Raw genomic sequence first — 19,461 nt, forward strand, 5'->3', positions numbered from 1 at the left:
CGCCAGAAGGCAGTGTCCAGTCAGAATACCCATCATAAGTCTACAGTCCTCTCTTTTTAATGATAGAAGCAACCTTGTTATTCTAAGGTTGTAAGATCTACACATAATCTTCGACACTTTACAGCCCCGCGCTTCAACCCACGCCTTTCGCGCTTGGTCGATCATGTGAACCTCTCGCCTTCTCTTAATCTCGCCCAGTCTAATTGGGACGTCTACGGAGCAAGCTACAAGGAATGCGCCCTTTTTAGCTGGTTCGTCCGCTTTTTCATTCCCATCTATTCCCGTATGCCCTGGGACCCAATATAGATGTATAATATTTCCGCTTGGAACACGCTACAGTAATCCGGCGGCCTGTAGGATCTGCTTATTTCCGGATCAGCACAGTATACCGCAGACCCTACTCCACTACTTTGGAACCATCTGTGTACACATGTATCGCTTCGTCCGCCATTTGCGCACCCTTGCGCCAACCGTCCACCTCTATTGTGGCCTTAAGATCTCCCGCGAAGCGCAGATAGAGAATCAGGTAGTCTGTTCGTCTTATGATTGATGACACTATACTACTATGGCCATATGGTCGGCGCTCAAGCTGCCCCGAGTCACCGAGCCTGGTTGCGGTTGTTAACGCTATGTTCTTTGCTACAAGGTCTACAGGTGGAATGTGCAGAATTGCATACAGTGCAGCTATCGGGATTGTTTTCAGGCCTCCCGTAATGCTAAGCATCGATATTCTGCATACCCTCTCTAATTTTTTGAGGTATGTTGTTTTTTGTGTGGCTTTCCACCAAACAAGAACTCCATAGTATAGAATAAGGCTTAAAATCGCTGCAAAGACCCAATGAGAAAGAGAGGGCGATAAGCCCCACATACGCCTCAGCATTCTTTTACATGCATAGAGTGCCGTTGAGGCCTTTTTGACCCTCTCCCCCACGTTGAGCTTCCATGACAGCTTACTGTCTAGGATGATTCCTAGATATTTTGTGCAAGGTTTCTCCTGTAAGGTCACCCCTCCTAACTTAGGCCTGGTCCAATTTGGGACCTTGTACCTCTTTGTAAACAAGACCATATCCGTCTTCTCCGCATTGACTTTCAACCCAACATTAGATGCCCAGGTATGAATACCCCGAAGCGCCCGATTCATCAAAGAACTAATCGTTGGAAGGCACTTTCCACTTATGACAATTGCAACGTCATCTGCGTAAGCCGTAAGTTTTACGGGCCCCTCATCGAATCGCCTGAGCAGTTGGTTGATGACCAGCGTCCACAGCAGAGGTGATAGCACCCCTCCCTGCGGCGTGCCCCTGTCCACTGATTTCGTGGCCTCGGACAATCCCCATTGTGATGTAATCTTTCTGCAATTTAACATGCAGCCGACCCACGCATGCTGTGCTGTGGAGAGCAGCTTTTCATCCACGTTGGACTTTATGTACACATCGATCAGGTTTTGAGCAGAAACGATGTTAAGCTAATAGGTCTATAGTCTTTGGTGACCGATCTTCCCCGCCTTTGGTAGGAAAGCTACACGAGCAGTTCTCCAAGAGTGCGGTACATGATTCAGCCTTATACACCCATCGAATATTATGTTAAGCTATTCCACGACCGCCATACTTGAAACTTGTAGCATGGCCGGGAATATACCGTCTGGGCCCGGCGATTTAAACTTAGAAAACGTTTTGACTGCCCATTCGATCTTGGTATCGGTCACCAAGCCCGCCACTACCCGCTCCGTGATCAAAGTGTGAGTTTGGCACTCAAGTTTACATAAATCTAAAGTAAATCCTATCAGAATTATATTTTATTCATAATCTTCGGGCCTAGATATGCGTCTCTTATACCTTTCTTTATCTTTCGGTTTCGGTTCCGATTTCGAAAAATCAAATTTCTAAACTCCGATTTGTAAGTTCCGGTAAAGTCGCTTCGGTTACAGCTCTCGTTCAAATACACATTGATTGGGGTCAAATATTGATCAAAAGTGTTTCTTGGACTGTGCATTAGATAAACATTTTTTTTTTGTCCGAAAGTTTTCATGGCAGAAAGGGATTCAACTGCCGAGAGGCGACACCGTTACACCGTTTAAGAAAAGTATTTTATGTTAATTTTCGTGTAACTGGAGTCGAGAACCTTTGGTTATTTAGACCAAGAGTAAACTCCCGTAAAACGAAAACGGCATACTGGATGTCCAAGATTATAAAAAAAGTAATAGTCGCGATTTACCTCCGAGGAGGTTTAGGCCGAGCTTCTTTTTCAATTTGCTTCGTAGTCGTTCTTAATTTTTCCTACAAAGTCGACGACCAGGACCTACATGTTTTATGCCGACAGCGAACGGCAGTTGCAAGGCAGATGAATTTTCACTGAGAAGCTGTTCATGGTAGAAATACACTCGGAATGTTTTCCAAACCACTGCGGAACAGCAGCAGTATACTATTAAAGATTATGAGGTTAATGTACCTCCAGCGGGCGAAGGGACCTAGAATATACCCGCGGGAGGTATGCCTGTCCTAAAGGGTGACTAAAATCCGCAATTGATTCAAGGAGTTGTGTAGCGCAACCTTTCAAGGGGTTGCCAGCGCAATTTATAGATTTTAATCGTTAACTTCACCTCCCCGTGGCGAATGCTGTCTGTTTAGCTGCCGAAGCTCTGGCGACCCAATTTCCTGATGGAACTGGGGGATGAAGGAGGGATGGTCTAGAATATTCAATTTGGACATATTAAATCGTTCCCAAGATGGTCGGCTAGTACCTTAATGGTGCTTGTTGCCGAAACGTACCGGATCTATATCCGGCAAAGGACCATCAACATCGATAACTCTCTCCAAAACTTTCAATAACACTCCGCCAGCACCATGGGGTCAATGTTCCAGTGCTATAATGATCCAGGCTATAACGATTTAAAAACAAAAACTCCGACGATTTTTTTGCTGAAATATTTAAGTACGGTGGTTTAAAGGTTTACCTCATGTTGGCGACCCAAATCGAAATTCTCTTAGTTATCTCGCTCCACACTATCTATCTACATATACACAAATAAAAAGTAGCCTTGAAAACTTGAGAGTGTGTATGCCGATAAGTCAGACTTCTTGAACTTTGTCCAGGTGACCTCCATTGTATGTACATACGTGAATAATAAAGCAGGCTTTCAGTTACATACGCAAACAAATGTTGTGTTATTAACACGCTTATATTAGCTTAAAGCGGTAGTTACCCACCGACGTGTGCCGTACGTACGGACGTTTGTCATACGAGATACGTTTGACTGAACCCTCAAGCCCGTAGGCATCAATGTGTGCGTCTGTGTACATGTACATAACATATTCGTGTGTGTATTGTTTACAGCAAAGCACTGTTGCCATTGACCAGTTTGCATGCATACTTATGCAAACATCAACTTTTGGAATTAAAATTTTTCATTGTGCAAATGGCAGAAACAAATACTGAATAAGAATTTCTAGTTCATTTATTTGTAACCTCCAATTTTATATAATAATTTTAGGATAATTCAACAAAATTTTAAACAATCATTAGGCCTTTTTATATAATAACTGCAATTGGTCCAAACATAGCACACAAAATGGTTAATAGGCAACTCTGTCTTGTGAGAGACCGATCAGCTGACACGTTCTTACGGAAAAAATCAAAATTGTTTTGATTGCTACGTTGCGGGCTACGTACGTACGTGCGTTGACCTTCGTTGAGTTTTCGTTTACATTGCACACTCATAAGATAGGTCGTGCCAGCTGACACGTTTTTGGTACGTACGTTCGTGAGTAACTGCCGCTTAACTTGTATGTATGCTTGTTTTTAACTCTCTAGGCTAGGCGCGCAAAGGAGAGTTAAGCGGCATTTACCCACGAACGTACGTAGAAAAAACGTGTCAGCTGACACGACCTAACTTATGAGTGTGCAATGTAAACGAAAACTCACCGACGTTCAACGCACGTACGTACGTAGCCCGGAACGTAGCAATCAAAATAATTTTGATTTTTTCCGTAAGAACGTGTCAGCTGATCGGTCTCTCACAAGACAGAGTTGCCTATTAATATTTTGCGTGCTATGTGTGGACCAATTGCAGTTATTATACAAAAAGGCCTAATGATTGTTTAAAATTTTGTTGAAATATCCTAAAATTATTACATAAAATTGAACCAGAAATTCTTATTAAGTATTTGTTTCTGCCATTTGCATCATGAAAAATTGTAGTTCCAAAAGTTGATGTTAGCATAAGCATGCATGCAAACTGGTCAATGGCAACAGTGCTTTGCAGTAAACAATACACACACAAATATATTATGTACATGTACACAGACGCACACATTGATGTATAATTTGTTGAAAATCGAAAACTGCATTGTGCATCATGGTAAAAATCACTGCTTCCACGCGCCCAACGCTTTTATTTATTTTTCTGATCAAGGCCCCAGATTGATGAGGAGTGCGATGACTAGTATCTAGAACATACCTAATTATTTTCTAGCTTTTGGTATTATTATTAATGTAAGTATTGTTTTCAATAAAACCGTTTTACGCGCTCCGTATTAAGATTGTAGAAATAACATAACTCTTCCGCATCATCTCCTGCTGGCACTACTTAGTGCCTTAAGGGATTCTTCACTACTGTGTCACCATTTCCCGTCGTCCTTTTTTATCCGTCCCTGGATTGCATATCCCTCAGTCAGGGAATTTCCTCACTCTCGCCGTTTCGGTGGAGCATTCTATATCGGCACAGAATTTCTTCCACGAAACGCGCTTTGACCTATGTATTTCAGGTCTATAGAACCTCAAAATATCTCTGTATTAGTCCCAGCTTAAACATCTCTTTCACCTGCCCTCTAAGAATACTCAGCTCCTCACTTCACCATGGTGGCTTTGCTTTCTCCCCTAATCTTCTCAGAGGACAAGATTTGTTGTACGCAGTTGTCAGCACCTTTGATAAGAAGTCAAGGACCCTCCACCCATACCCCGATATATCCTGTTCTGTTAGTTACATTCCTTGACGTTGGCCCAACATATGTACGCACGCAACCCCTGTTGGCCACCTTTAGACTACTCTGTGCTATATAGCAGAAAAGGGACTCACCTCTATCATTAATATCGTCCCCTTCCCATATGCTGTGATGCGTATTCGCATCCTATCACAAGCCGTCCTCTGCGCTCTTCTTGATCCACCAGCTTTTTGAACTCCTCTGGTGGGGCGTCCACGTTATGCGCCATGTACCAGGACGCCAAGATTAGGGGCGGTTCTTTCTTCCCCTCTATTGCAACTACCGCTTGCTCTTCGGTGCTGAAGTTAGATAGTATACACGAGTATAGGTGTTTCCTGACCATAACTGCAGCTCTAACCCTGCCTTCCGTCTTTACGTAATAAATGCTGAATCCACGATCGATGAGAGCCATGGGTCCGTATCAGCGCCACATAAAACGAACCCTCCTGGACAGTAAAGAGGAGCTCGCTCGATGCTTCTTTACTGTGTTGGAGGTTTAACTGTAAATTCACAGCGCCATTGAGCTGTTTTCCTCTCTCCAAATTGTCCGCCACTGCGCTTACGCAATGGATTTTTGTCGCTGTTTCACTTACCCATGCTCGTCTCTGTTAGACTCGCAGCATCAATAAGCTATTTGTCCCTTTGCAACATCTACGCCTCTACGCCTGTACTCTTGTCTTTTTCTGCTACTTCCAGGTCCTCGAGGTCCTTTCCTACCTCTCCTGCTTTTAGCATATTGTCGTTTTCCTTAAGGTTCTCAGCATCATTGACTTGCTTGTACACCTCTGTCACTGCCCCTTTGCCCGCGTCATTTTCCGCTAATTTCAGGCGCTCGAGGTCCTGATGTTAGCTGGGGTTATTATCCTGAGGACTCCTCTTTTTAAGGCGCATGAAAATGCTACCTGAACCTCCAGGACATTACTCGAGCTGTGAGTGCAACAGGTCCTCCGATTCCATATTAATATGGAGGATGTAGTACTGGCCTCCCTTCACGGGTCTGGATACATGAAGTACCTTCCAATCCCGTATTGTATGCGGCTTCTACCGCTGCAGCACGTTAAGTATGTCCTCCGCTTTCATCACTCGGGGTAACCAAACCTTGGCCTTTGGTATCGTGGGGTTCAGGGCTCTTCAAAATTGCGCCTTCCTGATTTTGAAGGTCTGGAACAACTCTCTGGTTCATAATGCACCACTTTGGTCATGATACTAATCAGCTCCCCTTCTACGGATTTCCCCCTTTCGGTTGACATCTGTCCATTCTCGCTGAAACAGAGTATATTAATTGGATAAAGGTTGGTTGTACAAGTATAAAGGAATCGAGATAGATATAGACTTCCATATATCAAAATCATCAGTATCGAAAAAAAATTTGATTGAGCCATGTCCCCTGGTCCACATTTTGGTCGATATCTCGAAAACGCCTTCACATATACGACTAGAGGCCACTCCCTTTTAAAACCCCCATTAATACCTTTAATTTGATACCCATATCGTACAAACACATTCTAGAGTCACCCCTGGTTCACCTTTATGGCGATATCTCGAAAAGGAGTCCACCTATAGAACTAAGGCCTCCTCCCTTCTAAAATACTCATTAACACCTTTCATTTGATACCCATGTCATACAAACACATTCTAGAGTCACCCCTGGTCCACCTTTATGGCGATATCCCGAAAAGGCGTCCACCTATAGAACTAAGGCCCACTCTCTTTTAAAATACTCATTAACACCTTTCATTTTATACCCATATCGTACAAACACATTCTAAAGTCACCCCTGGTCCACCTTTATGGCGATATCTCGAAAAGGCGTCCACGTATGGAACTAAGTCCCACTACGTTTTAAATAATCATTAACACCTTTCGTTTGATACCCATATCGTATAAACGCATTCTAGTCACACCTGGTCCACCTTTATGGCGATATCCTGAAATGACGTCCACCTATAGAACTATGGCCCACTCCCTTTTAAAATTCTCTTTAATACCTTCCATTTGAAACCCATGTCATACAAACACATTCCACGGTTACCCAAGGTTCATTTTGCTAATTGGTGATTTTCCCTTATTTTGTCTCCAAAGCTCTCAGCTGAGTATGTAATGTTCGGTTACACCCGAACTTAGCCTTTCTTACTTGTTTTGTTTTGTTTACATGTTTTCTTAAAAGTGTCATTTCCGTGAAATGTGCTTTATTTGTTTTACAATAAATTATGAATTGTTTTGTACAAATATAAACTGTAGCTATTGTTTTCTTGGAAAAAAAATCTACCAACTTCTACCACTAAGTATTTTCATTTTTCGTCTACCAACATTCTCTTTTTAAAAGTCCGCGCACTGTGTCTGCGGTTAGAAATCATAATATAAACGGCGCCGCATACATTGCAGACCGCCCCCGCCTAATATAAATATATATATACATACATACGTATAGGAAGAATATTGTATTAACGTATAATTGCTGTAGCGAGCTTATAACACTCACATGCACTTAATGCCAATACGGGCTACGGTCGGTACAACCGTGTCAGCGTGCTCAACCTCGGTCACTTCCACATTCCAACCCCTCTTGACTCATTTATCCACTCCAATCAACCTCAAAGTGTTTCCAATGCATGCCAAGTTTACTGCTTTATTTCTTATTTTATTTTTACTGTCGCATTGTCGTTGGTATTATTGTTGCCTGGGCCAATGGTTCTTGAGGGCATTGAGGCTGAACATGTCACTTTTGCCCGCTTCACAGTATCATCTACACCGCAGAGAACCCAGCAGTTAACAGAAGAGACACAAAAGCGAAAAAATCATCAGCACCCGCAACAAAAAGTATGAACTGCGCTGGCGGAAGAGTAGAAGTGTATTTAAATGGCTATGTAAATTAATTTAAGAGTAGGTGCCGCTTCGCTCAGATAACGGCTACTTCGATGTATCTTATTACTTGCAGATGTACATTAGACTGATCAAAAATAAACTTTTATTTTAAAAACCTTTATACGAAATTTCAAAAATAAAATTGAAAAAACTTACATCGGGCTTTAAAAAAACCTTTTGAGCAATCGTCAAAAAATTTTTGAAAAGTATTACTAATAGGGCTTACGTATCGGGAGTTGCCCAATTTCACAAATTACCTAAGCCTTTGTGTCTTTAGTCCAATATAATGTGTATACATATACATACGCACACTTCTTGCATGCATAGTGTGATGTTTTAATTTGCCTGGTTCGTGAGTGTTTTGTAGTCAAAGCATAGGTGTTGTTGACCGTTGTTGTTGTTGTTTGCGCGCCCATAGTGAGAACAATTTAGGTTATACTGCTTACTGCTTATAATTCTTGACACCACTTGCGCAGCACTCTCATCCCAGTTCTCCTGAATGCTTGCCTTCTCAATGCCATATACCTGACTGGAAATATGATGTGTAAGTCGGACTCCTATAACGTTAGTTTGGCTTGACTGGCGCTAAAAAAAATGCAAATGGTCATGAAGTCATTAGGGTGTTTAATTTTTATGCGAAAATTTGTTCTTTGTAGAAAATACATTGTAGTTTCCTGTTCATGAGTTTAAATGGCACAGTGGTAGGGGTCACATTTGGACATAAGCTTTTTTTAATGTGGGATCTATGTATGTACATAGGTATCACCGTTAAAAATTTAAGCCAAAAGTTAAAAAGTGTTCGTACTACGTGGCCAAATCAAATTTGGTTTTAAATCAAAACCTTGCAAACACTTCTGAAAGTGTGAGTATGAAACAAAGCTGAAATTTATCATTTTATTATTTCAAACTCAAAACTTAAAAACTTTTTCCAGTTTTAACAACAAGTCTTGTCCATATCAAGAATAAATGGTAAATTCCAATTTCCAATTTCCATTATGACCATTATATTAATTACAATATCATTTTAATATTTTTGCTCCCAGATGTCGACAATTTTGAACGTCCAGGTCAATGGCACTACGCTACCGACTTGTTACACCCCAAAATCTTGGGTGTGACGTTCGATCAGGATCTACATTTTGGTGAGCATGCAGCCGCAATTGTACCGAAAATCCAGAGCCGTAATAATATCCTCAAATATCATGCTGGCAGTACTTGGGAAAAGATAAAGAAACGCTCATTACCACTTACAAAGCAATTGGCCAGCCGATTGCATGCTACGCGTCCCCGATATGGTCGCCAAGCCTAAATATTACCCACTGGAAGACGCTACAGGCCTGCCAAAATACTGCCCTCATAACCGCCACGGGTTGTCTCCTTATGTCCCCAGAACACCATCTATATAATGAGGCGAGAATACTCCCAATAAGGGAAAGAAATGAAATGCTAACCAAACAGTTTCTGATACCCAGAAACCTGGGCATCCCAACAGACATCTGATTGATGAGCCAACACCGCCCAGGGGCTTAAGGAGTCACTTCTGAAAGCACTATGAGGAAATACGGCACCTGAGAACACAGCCGTATGAAGACACAAAACATAAGCAGTTCCTTGGTGAACTCCATAAAGAGGCGTTGGACCTCTATGTCAGGAATTGCCCGGTGAATCCAGTACTCAAAGAGCAATACCCTAAAGAGGAACGCACACTCCCTATGGAAACGCGAGTCACTCTAGCCCAACTTCGATCTGGATACTGTAACAGGATAATTTCTTACCTATCGAGAATCAACCCCGTCATACAAAATGTATGCTCTACTTGCATCAACCATCTCTTCAATTGTAATGTGGCACCAACACCTCTCTCATTATGGTCCACCCCTGTTGAAACAGCAAGTTTCCTCGGTTTCCCGTTAGAGGACAATGATGACAATTTGTGATTGGTCAGACCTATTAGATGGGGCGAAGCACTGCTACAACAACCACACAGAAGGTCCTGTGTTCAACCCCGCAAAAATCAGCAACAAACAATTTTGTCAAACTAAAAAGGAGCACGGCACAATAAGGATGAGAAGCTCCGCATGAATCTCCTCAAATGTGCATAAATCGCGCCAAGTACTTTTTAATTTTTCAATCCGTCAAAAGTGGCGTGGCTGCCAAGACGTAAATGAATGACACGACGTCCTTCGTTGTAAGTATCAAATGAAAGGTGTTAATGAGTATTTTAAAAGGGAGTGGGCCTTAGTTCTATAGGCGGATGCCCTTTCGAGATATCGCCATAAAGGTGGGCCAGGGGTGACTCTAGAATTTTTGTGTACGATACGGGTATCAAATGAAAGGTGTTAATGAGTATTTTAAAAGGGCGTGGGCCTTAGTTCTATAGGTGGATGCCTTTTCGAGATATCGCCATAAAGGTGGACCAGGGGTGACTCTAGAATTTGTTTGTACGATATCGGTATCAAATGAAAGGTGTTAATGAGTATTTTAAAAGGGCGTGGGCCTTAGTTCGAGATATCGCCATAAAGGTGGGCCAGGGGTGACTCTAGAATTTTTGTGTACGATATGGGTATCAAATGAAAGGTGTTAATGAGTATTTTAAAAGGGCGTGGGCCTTAGTTCTATAGGTGGATGCCCTTTCGAGATATCGCCATAAAGGTGGGCCAGGGGTGACTCTAGAATTTTTGTGTACGATATGGGTATCAAATGAAAGGTGTTAATGAGTATTTTAAAAGGGCGTGGGTCTTAGTTCTATAGGTGGACGCCTTTTCGAGATATCTCCATAAAGGTAGACCAGGGGTGACTCTACAATTTGTTTGTACGATATGGGTATCAAATGAAAGGTGTTAGTGAGTATTTTAAAAGGGCGTGGGCCTTAGTTCTATAGGTGGACGCCTTTTCGAGATATCTCCATAAAGGTAGACCAGGGGTGACTCTAGAATGCGTTTGTACGATATGGGTATCAAATGAAAGGTGTTAATGAGTATTTTAAAAGGGCGTGGGCCTTAGTTCTATAGGTGGACGCCTTTTCGAGATATCTCCATAAAGGTAGACCAGGGGTGACTCTAGAATGCGTTTGTACGATATGGGTATCAAATAAAAGGTGCCAATGAGTATTTTAAAACGGTGTGGGCCTTAGTTCTATAGGTGGATGCCCTTTCGAGATATCGCCATAAAGGTGGGCCAGGGGTGACTCTAGAATTCTTGTGTACGATATGGGTATCAAATGAAAGGTGTTAATGAGTATTTTAAAAGGAAGTGGGTCTTAGTTCTATAGGTGGACGCCTTTTCGAGATATCTCCATAAAGGTAGACCAGGGGTGACTCTAGAATGCGTTTGTACAATATGGGTATCAAATGAAAGGTGCTAATGAGTATTTTAAAAGGGTGTGGGCCTTAGTTCTATAGGTGGACGCCTTTTCGAGATATCGCCATAAAGGTGGACCAGGGGTGACTCTAGAATTTGTTTGTACGATATGGGTATCAAATGAAAGGTGTTAAGGAGTATTTTAAAAGGGCGTGGGCCTTAATTCTATAGGTGAACGCCTTTTCGAGATATCGACATAAAGGTAGACCACGGGTGACTCTAGAATTTGTTTGTACGATATGGGTATCAAATGAAAGGTGTTAATGAGTATTTTAAAAGGGAGTGGGCGTTAGTTCTATAGGTGGATGCCCTTTCGAGATATCGCAATAAAGGTGGGCCAGGGGTGACTCTAGAATTTTTGTGTACGATATGGGTATCAAATAAAAGGTGTTAATGAGTATTTTGTAAGGTAGTGGGCCTTAGTTCTATAGGTGGATGCCTTTTCGAGATATCGCCATAAAGGTGGCCAGGGGTGACTCTAGAATTTTTTTGTACGATATGGGTATCAAATGAAAGGTGTTAATGAGTATTTTAAAAAGGCGTGGGCCTTAGTTCTATAGGTGGACGCCTTTTCGAGATATCGACATGAAGGTGGACCAGAGGTGACTCTAGAATTTGTTTTTACCATATGGGTATCAAATGAAAGGTGTTAATGAGTATTTTAAAAAGGAGTGGGCCTTAGTTCTATATGTGGATGCCTTTTCGAGATATCGCCATAAACGTGGACCAGGGGTGACTCTAGAATGTGTTTGTAGGATATGGGTATCAAATTAAAGGTATTAATGAGGGTTTTTAAAGGGAGTGGCCCTTAGTTGTATATGTGAAGGCGTTTTCGAAATATCTACCAAAATGTGGACCAGGGTGATCCAGAACATCATCTGTCGGGTACCGCTAATTTATTTATATACGTAATACCACGTACAGTATTCCTTCCAAGATTCCAAGGGCTTTTGATTTCGCCCGGCAAAACTTTTTCATTTTCTTCTACTTAATATGGTAGGTGTCACACCCATTTTACCAAGTTTTTTTCTAAAGTTATATTTTGCGTCAATAGACCAATACGATTACCATGTTTCATTCCTTTTTTCGTATTTGGTATATAATTATGGCATTTTTTTCATTTTTCGTAATTTTCGATATCGAAAAAGTGGGCGTGGTCATAGTCGGATTTCGGCCATTTTTTACACCAATACAAAGTAAGTTCAGATAAGTACGTGGACTGAGTTTAGTAAAGATATATCGATTTTTGCCCTTTTTCACAGAAAACAGTTATCATCCTAGGAGCTAAGCCTCCACCAAATTTCACAAGGATTGGTTAGTATTTGTTCGACTTATGGCATTAAAAGCATCCTAGACAAATTAAATGAAAAAGGGCGGAGGCACGCCCATTTTGAAATTTTCTTTTATTTTTGTATTTTGTTGCACCATATCATTACTGGAGTTGAATGTCGGCATAATTTACTTATATGCTGTAAAGATATTAACTTTTCTTTTAAAATTTGAATTTAAAAAAAATTTTTTTTAAAAAGTGGGCGTGGTCGTTCTCCGATTTTGCTAATTTTTATTAAGCAGACATAAAGTAATAAGAGTAACGTTCCTGGTAAATTTCATCATGATATCTTCAACGACTGCCAAATTACAGCGTGCAAAACTTCTAAATTACCTTCATTTAAAAGTGGGCGGTGCCACGCCCATTGTCCAAAATTTTACTAGTTTTCTATTCTGCGTCATAAGCTCAACTCACCTACCAAGTTTCATCGCTTAATGAATTATCGCACTTTTTCGATTTTTCGAAATTTTCGATATCGAAAAAGTTTGCGTGGTTATTGTCCGATATCGTTCATTTTAAATAGCGATCTGAGATGAGTGCCCAGGAATCTACATACCAAATTTCATCAAGATACCTCAAAATTTAATCAAGTTATCGTGTTAACGGACTGACGGACGGACGGACGGGCATGGCTCAATCGAATTTTTTTAATACTGATGATTTTGATATATGGAAGTCTATATCTATCTCGATTCCTTTATATCTGTACAACCAACCGTTATGCAATCAAAGTTAATATACTCTGTGAACTCTGCTCAACTGAGTATAAAAATGCTCTTAGAAACTATGGATTTTTTACTATAGAAATAAATATTACCAATTTTTTAAATTATTTAGGCTTCTCACAGTCCCTTCTAATTTGGATATTGTAAATTTTTCTATTTTGCCTGGCATGGAAGTCGTAAATACCAGGTTAATCAAAACTGTCTAGCGTTCCATTATGTTTATTCCACTGGTAAAGTAGGAAAAACTTTAAAACTTAATTAAATCCAAAAGCACACGTTGAGTTCTTGATTGATGGGCAAACTTAACACTTGGATGAAAAATTGAAACAAAGCTGTCACTTTTATTGCATTTATTATACGGGTAAAAATACTATTCAGAAATATAATATCACCTGGCAAAATCAGGGTTGTCACTTCCCAAACAAATTTGGTGTAGATTAAAAAAATATCATTATAGATCTATAAAAATTCGTGGTAGAATTTTAGAAAAATTTTAGAAAACTTCTACTGAGACGGGTCAAAAAATGCTCAATACATTCTGAAATTTAGAGTGTTCATTGATTTTTTCATTCAATTCAGTTTTTACCGGTCCGTTGATGATATATTATTATTATAAATATAATACGAATGTATTTATGTTTGGTTTAATGGCGCTTATTTTAATATATTTTTTAATAATAATTACTTGGAGAAGAATGTTTTCATATTTTGGTGAATGTTGACATCACTAGGCTGTTAGTAAATAATAATGCAACAAAAAACAAAAACATTAAAGCAAGCAACACTTATGTAGAAGGCGACGAAGAACTATCTCACACACACAGATGTAGTCATCAGCCGAAGTAGTTCTCACGCATACACACACATATGGCTATAAACTACAAATATACGTTTACTTATATAGCTGGTAACTAACCAAGCATGAGCTACAACTGTTCGCGTAATTACTAGACTTTAGAAGAAACGGGTGCACGAGGAAACCGAGAGTATAAAAGCAGCGCAAACTGAGTAATAACGAGTCAGTTTTGATTTAAGCACGCTATTGGTTTTGAAGTATAATTGTGAAGTACTCTTCCCAAAGTAATCTAAATAAAGACCAGTTTGCAATACTGAATATTGGAGTGATTAATTCAACAGTTAGCGTTTCGAACGTTAGCAGAAGGTTTTAAATAAGCGGAATTTCCCAAAATTCGTTAGATACAACATCGTCGACGCTGCGGAAAAGGTAGCTTACTCCACCTCATAAATTTTCTTTATTCATTATTCTGGAATAACGAAAAATTATTATTCATCTAAGGCTGCAATCAAAGGAATAAAAAAAAAAACATTTTTTCGCTGGTAGTACCTACCTACAACTGCATCAACAGTTGGCTTCTCTAGTTTTGAGCTAGCGAGCTTACGTTAACTCTTTCAACTCTCTCTTAACACATGAACAAAAGTTGAAGATTGTTGGAGCATATTAAAAACTCATTTCAGAATTTTATCATACAGTTGTAGCGCAAGTGCGGTTTTAAGAGCGTGTTTGTGATTTGTTTTTGCCTGCCTGGGAGTTTCTTATCACAATTGACGTGCGGTAACTTTTCCATATGTTTGTTTTATCGCTTCGATAGCAAAATGAATGAATACGCGGAAACAAGCACTCATTATGAATGTGGATCACTCTGCTCTCATATGTTGGCTGGGTTTTTAAGTACCTAATTAAAATGTTCAGTACAAGTTAAAATATTAAGCGAGCACACACATTGGTGATCATGCTTGTGCTACCGGCAGCGTGAATTTAATTAATTAGGAGTGTGTTTTTTATATGATTTACATATATGATTTTATATTATTGCAGCACGTGAAATCTAACTTTTTTTGGGTCAATACAAACAAAGAAAGTATCCAACTTTGTAAAAAACTAAACGCTTGATAGTGTCAATACATCTTGACATCGGAAAGGAGTATCTGATTTCTCACAGTTCCTTTTTGCAAAGCAATAAAAAAAGCACGTGACCCCCACTACAGGATGTAGATAAAGGTATGTACATATGTGCTAAAGTTCAAATGAGAGTGTCACGATGTATTTAATGTAGGAATATATATAGGCATGTACATACATAGCAAGTTAAGTTAGCTTGGCTCTTCTCTTATAAATGCGTATGCATAGTCATTTTAAAAAGAGCGATACCCATATATATATGTACATACATATATGTGCATGTAGATAAATATATACACACCTGCATCATTTGAAACATAAAACGCTGTTCAAACTGCATCTGAAATTTCGTACATATAACAAACTAAGTGCTTCATATTGGCTTAAGCCGCAGTTACCCACGAACGTACGTACAAAAAACGTGTCAGCTGACACGACCTATCTTATGAATGTGCAATGTAAACGAAAACTCACCGACGTTCAACGCACGTACGAACGTTGCCCGGAACGTAGAAATCAAAACAATTTAGATTTTTTCCGTAAGAACGCGTCAGCTGATCGCTCTCTCACTAGCTAATTTTGACCGTCTGCAGTTTTATGCAAAAACACCTAATTAAAGTTTGAAATATTGGATGTTGTTTTTATTTGTGAAATATTGTGAAAATAATTCGAAAAAAATTATGTAAAAGTGCAGATTATAAATATGTTATCTCTTTATACTTATTTAATATTAATTCCAGCCTTTTACATCAGAAATTAAAATAGAAAAAGTTGATGGTTCCATATGCATGCATTCAAACAGGTCGAAGGCAACATTTTTTTCGTTGTCACTACGGGCATACATTTCGCTCAAATGTGTATACGTACGGCACACGTATGGGAAAAAGCTGGCTCAAAATCATATTTCTCTGTAACGGTTTAAGCTTGATAGGCCAATTCTTTGCCGATATGAGAAAAGTGTGATATTGATAAAAAAATTTAAAACTTAATATTGAAAAACGGTTTGAAAAAAATCGTTTTGGGTTTTTTCACCGTTTTTTAATAATAAAAAATAAACTAAACACTTATTTTTCTTTTAAATCAATCCTACTATAGATATTGATTTGGAACTAGAATATTCATAGGTTACAACAGAAATTTTATTTAGAGGTCGTCAAAATGTATGCGATTGATCGGATTTCAGTGCATTTTATATGAGTGAACATTTAACTTGTTACAAATTATTAATAAGAAAATCTGGGTAATTTTCACTCATATATTTGCACCTAAAACCATGACATACACTTTGTTGTTGTTACACATTCAAAATCTATAAACAATTTGATTTGGAAATAAAAAATTTTCTTTTGTTTTTATTTCACAGTTAAAACAGCTAAAAAGAGCAAAATTAAGCTTTCAACAACGTTTTCCAGTTTACCCCATAGAGCGCCCCTAGCAGAGTGTCGTGATTTGAAAGTTATATATTTTAGACCGAATAAAGCATTTTATTTTTATACTCAGCAGAGTATATTAACTTTGTTCGCATAACGGTAATCCGTAACGGCATAAACTAATCAAGTTAGATATAGACTTTTATATATCAAAATGATCTGGGCGAAAAAAGAAATTTATTTAGCCATGTCCGTCCATCCGTCCGTCTGTAAACACGATAACTTGAGTAAATTTTGAGGTATCTTAATGAAATTCGGTATGCAGATTCCTGGTTCCTCATCTCAGATCGCTATTTAAAATGAACGAAATCGGACTATAACCACTCCCACTTTTTCCATATCGAAAATTTAGAAAAACCGAAAAAGTGCGATAATTCATTACCAAAGACGGATAAAGCCATGAAACTTGGTAGTTGGGTTGACCTTATGATATAGAATAGAAAATTAGTAAAACTTTGGACAATAGGCGTGGCACCGCCCACTTTTGAAAGAAGGTAATTTGAAAGTTTTGCAAGCTGTAATTTGGCAGTCGTTGAAGATATCGTGATGAAATTTGGCAAAAGCGTTATTCCTATTCCTATATGTGGGCTAAATAAAAATTAGCAAAATAGGATGACGAGCACGCCCACTTTAAAAAAAAAATTTTTTTTTAAGTCTAATTTTAACAAAAAATTTAATATCTTTACAGTAAATAAGTAAATTATGTCAACATTCAACTCCCGTAATAATATGGTGCAATAAAACAAAAATACAAGAAAATTTCAATATGGGCGTGGCTCCGCCCCTTTTAATTTAGAATACTTTTAATGCCATAAGTCGAAAAAAAATTTACCAATCCGTGTGAAATTTGGTAGGGGCATAGATTCCATGACGTTAACTGTTTTCTGTGCAAATGGGCGAAATCGGTTGAAGCCGCGCCCAGTTTTTATACACAGCTTTACTAAACTTAGTTCACGTACTTATCTGAACTCACTTTACCTTGGTATAAAAAATGGCCGAAGTCCGACTATGACCACGCCCACTTTTTCGATATCGAAAATTACGAAAAATGAAAAAATGCCATAATTCTATACCAAATATGAAAAATGGGATGAAACATGGTAATTGGATTGGTTTATTGACGCAAAATATAGCTTTAGAAAAAACTTTGTAAAATGGGCGTGACGCCTTCATATTAAGTAGAATAAAATGAAAAAGTTCTGCGGGGCCCTTGGAATTTTGGCAGGAATACTGTACATATATAAATAAATTAACGATACCCGACAGATGATGTTCTGGGTCACCCTGGTCCACATTTTGGTCGATAACTCGAAAACGCCTTCACATATACAACCAAGGGCAACTCCCTTTTAAAGCCCTCATTAATACCTTTAATTTGATACCCATATCGTACAAACACATTCTAGAGTCACCCCTGGTCCACCTTTATTGCGATAACTCGAGAAGGCGTCCACCTATAGAACTAGGGCCCACTCTCTTTTAAAATACTCATTAACACCTTTCATTTTATACCCATATCGTACAAACACATTCTAGAGTCACCCCTGGTCCACCTTTATGGCGATAACTCGAAAAGGCGTCCACCTGTAGAACTAAGGACCACTCCCTTTTAAAATACTTTTTAATACCTTCCATTTTATACCCATGTCATGCAAACACATTCCAGGGTTTACCTAGGTTCATTTTCCTACATGGTGATTTTCCCTTATTTTGTCCCCAAAGCTCTCAGCTGAGTATGTAATGTTCGGTTACACCCGAATTTAGCCTTCCTTACTTGTTTCTGATGCACGCTCCAAAGTTGGTTTGCGACGTTACTTACTAAAAAATATATTCTTATCTTAATCTTAAATATGGCGACCTCCGTGATGTGGTGGTAGCGTGCTCCGCTTAGCACACCGTTGGTCGTGGGCTCAACTCCCGGGCAAAGTAACATTCTAATTGAAAAAAACTCGGATCGTCTTTTGACAGTGATTTGGCAAACACTCCGAATGTATTTTTTCCAAGAAAAGCTTCTCAGTGAAAATTCATCTGCCTTTCAGACGCCGCTCGGAATCGGCATAAAGCATTTAGGTCCAGTCCCGCCAATTAATAGGGAACACGATGCAAATTGGAAGAGAAGCTCGAGCTTAATCTTCTCGGGGGTAAATCGCGCAAAGTATTTTTTTATACCCAGCTGTACTTGTACACAGGATATTATAACTTTGAATGGATAACGGTTGGTTGCACAGATATAGACTTCCACGCCCACTTTTTTATGTATAGCATTTTGGAAAACATAAAAAACCTGATTATTTAGTAAATAATGCACCTAGAATATTGAAATTTTACGTGTGGACTGATGTTGAGACTCATGATAAAAATTTGAAAAAAAATTTTAAAATGGACGAATAAAATAAGCTATATCTTTGCAAAAAAGAGCTTTATATCAATGTTATTTCATTTCCCAAGTGGATTTATAACAATAAAAACAATAAAAACTTCAAACTTAAAAAAATGGGTGTGGCACCGCCCATTTTATGAATAAGCAATTTTCTATGTTTCGGGAGCCATAGGTAGGTAGGTTGAACTGGCCGGTATATGAGGACCTCACATAGACTGATTGAGTCCGTAGTGTTACCAGAAGTTTGTTTTAACGACCAAACTGAAAAACCCTATAAAAAACCAGGGCCTATTTTATAAAATATCTCCGTCCTCTTGGCAAATACTAGAAGCTTCCTATGACCTAAGCCACTTGCTACTTCTAGATCTGACAGCTGTATCACTCCTAATAGCTAGAGTCTTAGCCTGGCAAGTGCAGGGCACGAGCACAGAACGTGCTCGATCGTTTCCTCCTCCAACCCGCACTTCCTAC

General features: G+C 39.2%; 1 protein-coding gene across 10 annotated transcripts in view; it reads left to right on the plus strand.

Moving 5' to 3' along the window:
- Samuel (SAM-motif ubiquitously expressed punctatedly localized protein) overlaps positions 1-19,461 on the plus strand; it is a 151,218-nt gene that overhangs the window by 33,559 nt on the left and 98,198 nt on the right. The window contains exons 1-2 of one of the 10 annotated variants that reach the window (XM_067769061.1): positions 14,817-14,832; positions 15,097-15,279. The exons of 8 other annotated variants lie outside the window; for them this stretch is intronic. The gene's annotated coding sequence lies outside the window, so the exon portion shown is untranslated. Of the gene's footprint in view, positions 1-14,816; positions 14,833-15,096; positions 15,280-19,461 lie in introns of those variants that run through there. One more of the 10 variants, XM_067769055.1, reaches the window with a different exon arrangement.

This window comes from Eurosta solidaginis, chromosome 2 (genome assembly GCF_040869045.1).
Source record: "Eurosta solidaginis isolate ZX-2024a chromosome 2, ASM4086904v1, whole genome shotgun sequence".
Lineage (NCBI taxonomy): Eukaryota > Metazoa > Arthropoda > Insecta > Diptera > Tephritidae > Eurosta > Eurosta solidaginis.